The sequence below is a fragment of the Camelus bactrianus genome, chromosome 8 (genome assembly GCF_048773025.1).
Source record: "Camelus bactrianus isolate YW-2024 breed Bactrian camel chromosome 8, ASM4877302v1, whole genome shotgun sequence".
NCBI classification, from domain to species: Eukaryota; Metazoa; Chordata; class Mammalia; order Artiodactyla; family Camelidae; genus Camelus; species Camelus bactrianus.
The window spans coordinates 24,060,153-24,068,305 of NC_133546.1; the positions used below are offsets into that span (position 1 = coordinate 24,060,153).

Below are 8,153 nucleotides of genomic sequence, written 5' to 3' on the forward strand. Positions count from 1 at the left end.
TGATGAGAAAGAAGGAAAGATTCCAATGGACACACAAGGTGCAATGTTTCTTCAATAGCAAAAGATACAGAAACTTAGGGAGAGAGTTAAATAACGAAGGAGAACACAGGGCTCCCAGACCAGAGCTCCCCACACTCCTACCTCCCCAGATCCCTACATTTTCCCACCAAAACACAGGATTGTAGCTTCTTCCAGCTGCTCAGAGTAAAGCTTCCCCAGGTAAGAGGTCCTTTTTGCCACTCTCACAAGGATTTGATAGCCCCTGGTTCCCCTTTCCTCTGTCTTTTGAGAAGACTGGCTAAAGGCTTGCCTGCTGACGAGGGGCAAGCAAATGGCGACAGTCTCAGCCCAGCCCTGAGAACTGGCCGTGACAGTGGACAAAGGAACGGTCATTCCTTCAGCCATAGTCCTCAGCAGGTCCCGGCTTCAGCTTATCCTCAGGCTACGCTTGCATATATGTTATTTCTTTAACCCTCACACTTGCCCACCAGGTCATGATTATTATGAAATAGACAGTCACCTGTTTTATAGGTGAGCCTCTGAGAGGTTGTGATTTGTAGGGTCAGAAATCATATCTAACTCAACAACTTAAGCACTTTTTATCAGACCGTCTAGAAATTCCTCTGGGTTTTTGTACATATGGATTTCCGCTTAGTCCCTTAGTTAAAATTTCTCTTTTAAATATTAGTTTTGCCCTGTTGAACTTCAGAACTTTCTTTTTTTCTTTAATGTCAGTCAATACATTGAAGGACAAGTGTTGACCTTTGGGGCAAGAGAGCATGGGGACAAGGAGATCTGATAGGACAGCTGGGCAGTGGGTAGGGGGGGGCTGTCTGCTTTCAGGGACAAGTAGAAGCAGGGCCCAACAAGATCTATTTGTCCTGCATGGTTGGCAGGTACGTACTCCCTGACAGCACTCGTTAAGTCTATACATTTATTAGTAAACATTCACTAATTTGGCAAATTCCATCTCCAATATGCTTTGAAGGCAAGTGTCAACCATTTCTATGGTCTCTTGATTTTCAAATAACTATTCTGAAATTGATTTTGTAACAGAAGCTCCAGTGTTTTCCACGCAGAGCCACAATGACCATAACAGCAACAATAAAGCAACCTGATGAGTTGAAATCTGATTTAGAATGAACTCCAGACAAGCCTTTAAAAATTATAACTACTTCAAAATTCTTACATCAAACTATATGGCTCCCTTTACTTACATGCCATTTATCCAGAGACATAAGTGAACTTGGAGAATAGAAATTTTTTTTATTGTTCCAGTGGATTTCCTTTTGTTTATTTTCTCCTGCCGGTTAGATCCATGTTCCCTTTAAAGGAAAGTCAGCCTTTGGGTCTAAACAATGACAAAACTCAGTCCATAGCCAAGTGTTTGACATTGCCTACACTAAACCACCAAAGTTGATCTCTACAGAATAGGGGTGGTCCAAGGAGAGGGACCTTGACCCCAGAGCCCCAAAGATGCAGATTTTTTTTAAGCTAAGACTCCAGTCCTTTTCATCACGTCTTCAGCAATTGCTAGTCTCTCAGTACCCACAACTCCGGGCCTGATGTGGGCAGGGGCTGGTCTCCTGGACCTTCCTTCCCCTCTCAAAAGCCCTAGGCCTTTCTGCTTTCTGACCCCAAGGAGATACAGAGAACAGGCGGTTATGCTTGACTGACACTGTCACCAATGAACCAGCTCTGTCAAATATTTGCATTTGGGGCTTTTTTTAATCTATAAAAGATTAATCTGGAACAAAATGCTTTGCCCTGAGTGAAATATTCCAGACACGATGTGCAATTGGAAATATATATGTTGGGCAGAAAGACCTTTCACCTTGCCAATGAAATCATACTGAACCCGAGGCTGATAATCCTGGAGATGGATCTGTTTAATCTTTCTGGAGGTCTAGGAGGGCGGGAGGTGGGAAGTGGGCTTTCATGGCCCACTGCACGGCCTGTCCTGTCTTCACACTGACCCCTTGTTTCATCCACCAAACCCAAGATGCCTGCGTGACAGCACCCAGAGCACTGTGTCCTCTCCCTGTCCCTGTTTGTCACCTTCTCAAAAGGATCTGTCCCACTTCCCCCACGCACATGCAGAGCACAGTCACATGGTGGGATTTGACTCAGGTAAGTCAGTCTGTTCTTTTCAAATATTGATGTCGACAGTGGGGGAGAGAAGCCTGCTCTCTCCTCTGGCATCATGTGCTGTAAGGATTGGCTGAGTTTGGAGCTGCCACAGGGCTTTGTGAAAAAACATGGCTCTGCTTCTCAAAGTGATCATAAGGGAGACTGAAGCTGGATGATTCCTTAATCAAAATGTCCACTGAGAACAGGCTTTCTTCTCCATCTAACCCCAGCCAATACCAGACATCACCACTAATCTTTATATTCGTGTGGGAAGCAGCATTTTGCATTGTTTAAAATTAAGGTTATTTTTTGTTTTCTCAAAATAACTTTAGCAAAGAAGAATGTTTCCAGACACAATTGCTTGTCAACTTCCCATCAGAACAATAGCCTCCGAGTTCTCATGTTTGATATTGTAGCTACACCCCAGATCCTGGGCCATCAATTGTTTTGCAACAATGGCAAGATTGGAGCTGGGGAGTCTTGATGCTGAGAGTCTGCCAAGAAAATCGCAGGCGAGGACCCACTGCCATTAATAAGAATAGTATTCTGATGGCTTAAGTTCATTATTAAAAGTAATAGATCTCTTTCATTTAAGGGAAATGTAGTTAAGATCATTACTTTTGCTTTTTATCAGACTATAAAAGGAAAAGTGATCCCATGTTGATCTGGAAGGAAAAGAATTAATCTAATACTGAGATCTGAACTTAATCTTTCAACAGCTTCATCTTTTTAATTTAAAAAAGCTTTTTGGAATTGTGATTGAAAAATATTGCCAGCCATATCTAAACAAAGGAAACATTCTCATGCATCTTTGCAACCACTAGCCCTCCTTCTTCCCCAAAGGTAACCACTCGTTTGACTTCTAACACCATAGATACGTTTTTGCATATTTTTTTTTAATTTGTACAGATGGATCATACAGCATGTTTTCATATGTACCAGGTTTCTTTTGCTCAATGTGTAAAATTTATCTATGTGTTGCTTGTAGCTATAATTTATTTTCATTGCTCTATAGTTTTCCATTATATGAATATATGAATACTTATATTTTCTATTTTTGTTTTTTATTTTTAACTATTTTTAATTGAGTTATAGTTGATGTACAATATTATATAAGTTGTAGGTGTACAACATGGTGATAGACAATTTTTAAAGGTTATACTCCATTTATAGTTATGAGACATTGGCTGTATTCTCTGTGTTGTATAATTATCCTTGTACCTTACTTTATGCACGAATAGTTAGTACCTCTTAATCCCTTACCCTTCTATCGCTTCTCCTCCCTTCCCTCTCCCCACTAGTTTGTTCTCTGTGTCTGAGAGCCTCAGCAGCTTCATCTCGAATGGGCACAATTTCCTTTCCCTTCCACCAAGTAAGTGAAGAGTAACAGCTAACCGAATAGGAAAGCAGCCCAAGGCTCTCCTCTGCTAGCACAGTGGTAGGTACAACATGGACATGCTTTCAAATGTGTTGGCTAATTGAATTACCTGCCTTGTACAGACATGTGTTATTATTTCCAGATGCTTCATATCAGAACCCTCTTTTATGTTTGAGGAACTCCCCCACCTCCAGTTTACAAAATAGTAGCAGGGGTTCTCTCCAAAACTCCCTTGCAACTAAGGAGCAAGTACTGAGGCTAACTAACGAGTAAGCATCTGATACCTCACCCCAGACTTTGAATTCCGAGCTAGGTCACCAGTGAGCAGTCCTGCGCAGAATCCACTGCGGCCAGGTTGGTGGGAGAGCGACACAGAGGCGGCTGTGGCTGTAGTTTTGATTGCAGCATCTGATGTCTGGTATTAGAGCCCCAGGCAGTGGGCGTTGCAGTGGCTGTGCCCAGTCTACCTCCTTGCAAATATTCGGCACTGTTAATATTTTTTAATTTTAGCCGATATTTAGTCATATTTCATTGTGTGTGTGTCTGTATATGTGTGTCATTAACTGAGCACGTATTAAAGATTTAACTCACGAATGAAGGAACTAGAATAATAATAAAACTTACTCAGAGGATTGTAGGAGAAGCAGAAGTGTTTATAGTCATTGAAAGAAAGAATGTTAATTTATATACAAACTTGGTTAATGTCCTAAAGGTTAATAAAACTACAATCTTTAGGTTTATCTTTTGCACTGGAAATCATTCACATCTCTACCGAAGAAAAATCATTTGCATTGCCCTAGAGAGAATGATTTATATCTAATTTGGTTTTCTTAAAGTTAACATCTAGCTGGAGTTGTAAAATATCCTAATAAAGATGACCTGCTAGGTCAAGGATGGGCTTGTTTGACAATAAGGTGACTTGGAGTCATTCTTTTCCCTTTGCTAATTATGGTTATTTTTTATTAATTGTTCCTTCATTGGTAACATCAATATTCTTGTGTTTTAGCCTAATACAATTGCACCAGATGCAGCAAGAAGCTTTATTTAATGCACAGAAACCAACTTATGGTATAATCAGCAAACCTAAAGTGTTCCTACTGAAGTTTCTCCAAGGCCAGAAGATCAACATCTGTCTAAAGATTTTGGAGAAGCTGTACATTCAACAGTCTCCAACACTCCAAAGATATTTTCAAATTGCTCTTCTATTCCAAGATTAGAGAAGAAAACCCAAGAAGTTCATCCTCACCAGACTTTACCTGCAGCTATATAAATGTGGGTGAATTCTCTCTTTAAGGTTCTCCTGAAGTCTGAGGGGGCAACGAGAATAAGATACCCTTTTAAAATGTTCTACTAAATTAGATAGAGAAGAGTTAGAGATAAAGTAGCAAAATCTATCATATACTTATCAAAATATAACATTGAAACAAATACTTACATTATTCCAATCAAAAAATCAGTTTGATATTTCCCATCAGTTCATTATGTTTTGCTTACTTAATTCTTGTTCCACTAGATATGGGGGAGTAATTCGTGCTCAGGAGTTCAGCTGTTTCTGGATTGAAAAGAGCTCTGGAAATCCTGGCCTACGGTGTAATCTGACAGTCGTCCAAGCAATGTTAGCTCAGAAGCCATGTGTCCATGAATCTAGTCTCTGAAGTGACAATAGGTGCAGAAGTATCTGGTAGAGTTCTTTCCACTAAGTCTCAGAAACTACCATTTTTTTCATTAAAGATCCATTTCTAGAATGTAGCTTATAGCAGAACATTTGAGCAAATATGGGTGGAAGGTCCAAACCATTTGTTTATAAGAAGACAGGCTAGTTGCAGTTAATTTATTATATTACCTAACAATACCAGAATGGAGGTAGATATAGTTCCCTGCCAATTTGATCAGTGTTTCCTCTGAAGAAAAGAATAGTGTACAGACAGCCAGGGCATCAACAAATTTCTAAGACCTTCCAATCTCTCCCACAAAATTGTACAAGTTTCTATTTAGACTCATTACTTGCAGGTATTACAATCCCAGGCAAAAACCTGTTATTAAATCTTCACTTAATAAAGAGCATGAAGTCACAGACACTTAATGTGAAATGATTAAGCTACATATGTGGGAAGAATGCTTGTATGTTCGTTTTCATTGTTTCGACCAATAATTAAAATTGTATTAAGCAAAGAGTCTGTGAAGTCTAGTTTCTCTCAGTTTCCAGATCTTAGGTTTAAACTAAACATTTCTTTGAAGATTTTCTATTATCTTTTTCTTTTCACGTTTTTTCCTCTATTACTGTGTGTTTCACCATATTATCCCATCTTTAGGCCAATGAAGAAATTATATTTATGTTATGAAATGTATATTATAAATTCCTACCATATTCTTGACTTGTGGCTATTCTTAATAATCAAGGATTAAAAATAAAAATTAATTGTGTTCAAACTTGAATTTGAATATATTTTATCTATACATATTAAAATAAATGTTAAGATAAAATAAAAAATTATTGTTGTACTGTTTTCAAAAAGCTGTTTTCCACTAAAATATTCAGAATATCTTTTAAAATAAAAGGTAAAATAAAATGATAATTAATGGTCATTTTAATTAATAAAATTCTATTTACGACTACTGGATTTTTAGATATTATCAAAATTATTTAAATTAAGGTGAAACAGATACTTTGAAATCTCAGTAAATTTGTAGTAGTCCACATTAAGTAACACAACTCACAATTTCAATGTTCCATCTCCCTCTAATTGTCTAGATAAGTAACAGGTATTACCCTTCATGATATCACATCTAGACTTACAAAGTACACTGTTAAGGGCAAGAAAATGAAGTGTTCAATTTTGCAAAATGTTTCTTAGCTACACTAATTTGCAAATGCTTTTGAAAACATATTTGGAAGTGTGAACAGAAGCAGGAAAACGAAAACAAATTCTTTTGGAAAATAATGCTTTGTAAACATTAATTAGTTTAACATTTAATTAAACTTAGTTTAATTAGTGTAATGGAAGGAAGATTTGGCTATCGGTTTGTCTTGTCTCTTACTAAATATTTCTAACTCTCAAGTCCTCCTTGCAGTCTGAAGCCCTCTGCTCGGCACACTCAAAGAGTAGAACGTACCACTCCACACGCTATTTTGTGTGAAGATGTGTTTCCGGTGGTCTAAATGGTATTGGTCAAGAAAACAGATGTTTAAGGCTACAGGTGGCACTGTGTCAGCACACTGGATGTGGTGCACAGAATCTGTTCAATATATTTGCTTTGAATCAAAGAACCATTGGGCAGTTAGGTCACCTTAACTGAGAGGGATCCAGTGCTGGTGAGGCGTGGAACTCAGAGCAGAAAGGGGTTGATGGATTCTTTCATCTTTGAGGGGCTTTAACATATGAGAAAAATACGTTTTTAATGATAATACATTGTTTTGTGTTCAATTTACAAATACTTTAAATTTATTAACCAATTGACATTCTTTAAAAAGCGACATTTCCCAAAGTAATCACATATTACTTTCACAAGTAATAAAATAAATCTGAGTTTAACCAATTAGATTTATCCAGACATTTAACTACTTATGAAAATTTAATCAAAGACTATTAATATTTAAAGACTCATAAATGCTCTAAATCCCTTAAGAAATACACCAAAGACAAAATATTACAAAGTTTGTAAAACTGATTAAAACTGTTACAGGAAAATGATTATCAATAGCATAGATTAAGCATTACTTTTTATTCTTATCCTTCACATTCTCAGCATTTCATTTTTTAACATTTTCTTGGGGTTTCGCTAATCCTGCCAGCCACTGTTCTATAACTTATTTAGTATTTTAATAGCCTTACTGGACCTAAAAGAAAATAAAGGCCTTTGCAGGCCAGCTGGTGTTGCAGGTTAGATCATGAGGTTAGTGCTGGATATGTTGAGCAGAAATTGCTTTTAAAACATCCCAAGAGATGTCAAGTAGACTGTTGGATGTATTGACTCTACCTCTTTCCCTGTAAAGAGAGTTATTTTGTTAGAACGGTGTTGTATGGTAAAACTTGATGGTGAATAGACACAATAAATCCACAGGTGCTGGGCCAAATAGAAGCATGCTGGGCTGGGAAAGGAAACCCAAATCTAGTTGTATCCAGTCCAGTGGGGACAAAGCACTCCCTCCTCCAAGATATGGTAACATACAAGGTATCCCAGACTGCTTGCTGCTATCCCTGACCGTGGCACTCAGAGTGGCAGCAGCCAGGTCAGCCTCAGTGAGAGGAAGCCCATGCTTTTGAGACATGTATAGTAACCCCATCCTCACACACGCACGTCTGCTCTAGAGCACATGGAGAAGGCTGGTGTATCTGGGAAAGAAGGGTCCCATGTTCTCAGAGTGAATCAGCTTGTCTATTGATTCTCAAGGTCCTGCACATATTTGTGCTGTAAGAACATTCTTGGGTTCAGCCTGGTTTATGCCCTTCCTGCCTCATGTCTTGATCATCCTGAGAACACCCATCAGTGATGGGAAGCCCATCACATGGTCACACGGCATCCCAGGGTCAAGATTTCAGCCTCCCCCTGGGCCCAGGAATAAGCCAATAGCTGTTTTCCAGAACTTGACTAGTTCTTTGCTGAGGAGGGTAGGATTTTGTTTCAAAATCCTAGAAGCTTTTGT

At 38.5% G+C, this 8,153-nt stretch overlaps 1 long non-coding RNA gene across 1 annotated transcript; it reads left to right on the plus strand.

Annotated features, from left to right (window-relative positions):
- The first annotated feature begins 2,710 nt into the window (after nt 1-2,710).
- On the plus strand, nt 2,711-5,883 carry LOC141578467 (uncharacterized). Its single transcript, XR_012508853.1, has 3 exons — nt 2,711-2,973; nt 3,432-3,568; nt 4,515-5,883. It is a non-coding gene; the product is annotated as an uncharacterized LOC141578467 (long non-coding RNA).
- The last annotated feature ends 2,270 nt before the right edge of the window (nt 5,884-8,153 follow it).